This window comes from Carassius carassius, chromosome 6 (genome assembly GCF_963082965.1).
Source record: "Carassius carassius chromosome 6, fCarCar2.1, whole genome shotgun sequence".
In the NCBI taxonomy this organism is placed as follows: domain Eukaryota; kingdom Metazoa; phylum Chordata; class Actinopteri; order Cypriniformes; family Cyprinidae; genus Carassius; species Carassius carassius.
The window spans coordinates 39,665,597-39,667,115 of record NC_081760.1 but is presented as its reverse complement, the minus strand read 5'-3'; positions in this window follow the sequence as shown (position 1 = coordinate 39,667,115).

Here is a 1,519-nt window from a genome sequence, read left to right as displayed (position 1 = left end):
TGTACAAAATTTTCAAATTGAAGAAGAAAAAGAAACACCACCCAGCAGGCACAGTACATCAATGTGACGTCAGGGAAGGTTGGACTCCAACTAATCCAATGTCAGTCAGACGTCATATTTTGGTTGAAAATTAAAGTCGGATTGACGTCTAAACCCAACTTTGTTTGACGTCAAACTCCGACATCAGGCAGACGTTGAATTTTGGTTGAAATAAGCACCACACTGCAACAATGGGTGAAATGCATGGCAGCACATTAAATATATCAAGATCTCAGCAGAGGAGGATTAAACAACTCCACAAACAGCATTACCAGCTTCACTTATTACTAACCAGACTGACTTTATTTCTGTCAGACGTCTACAAAAGCTCTTATTGAAAATTAACAGGGGTTTAACTCTAATGTGTTTAATTTCCATAACAGCATAAGAGTTAAACACCATAACAGTGATTAGTTTTTCCATTAGTTGAGCTCTTAACACTTATTATATGTTTTGGCTATTGTGGCTGCTGTGACAGTTTGTTTGTCCAGCACATTTGCAGCCTCAAAGAAAGCTAAAGTGACATGAGATCAGATGATGGCTGTTAATGGTTTTACAATCATCATGAAATAACCTGATTCACTGATGTTTTTTAATCTAACAATTATGTTGTTCCATTAGTACATTCATATTACAAACCCTGTGTTTCTGACACATGAGATCCAGCGGTATTATAACAATCAGTTAAAATCTTTTAACAAACATGAGCTCAAAAAGCTTAACTTATGCTGACACACTCAGACATCAACAATCACCGTATGAATCTCAACAATGGTGACATGCTTCATGCAGCAATGCATGCTGGGAGCCATGCGTTTTATACTATCCCAGCATCCATCCGATGCACATCCATGACATTTCTGTATCCGGTTCACGTACACTCTGTTGCACCTTAGCATATTTTTATGCATGCATATGTTTACAGAATGCAGAACGTGTACATTCTGTGTATAGTGTACATTGTATAGTACATATAGTACATTGTACAGTGTAGCGTATAGTGTACATTCCGTGTATAGTGTTAAATCTGTAGTGCTAACTGTATGTATGTACATATTGCGTTTAATGTGTAGTGTTAACTGTAAGTTTGTCTAATAGAACACTGTGTGTACTGACAATATGTATGTGCATATTGCACACTTTCACCTGTTGAAGTCTGTTGATTATATGTTAACTGTTGCTGCAATTTCTGCTCCATGATCAAGTATCATTAGAAAACTCATTGTGTGTGTTTTGTCTTGTATTGACAGCTGGCCAGTTTCCTGCCAAAGAGGTTTAATGAAGAGCTGGTCAGAGTTTACTACAAAGGAACTGATCAGGCAGCTAAGAATAAAAAGGAGGAAAAGAAGAAACTGGAAGAGGCTGAGGAGTGCTTTCAGATGTGCTGTGCCTCCAATTCTGGGCTCAAATAAGCAGATGAATACTATTGTAACAAAGAGTCAGAGACGTTCGGAACAATATGCAGTGGTTTATTATCAGA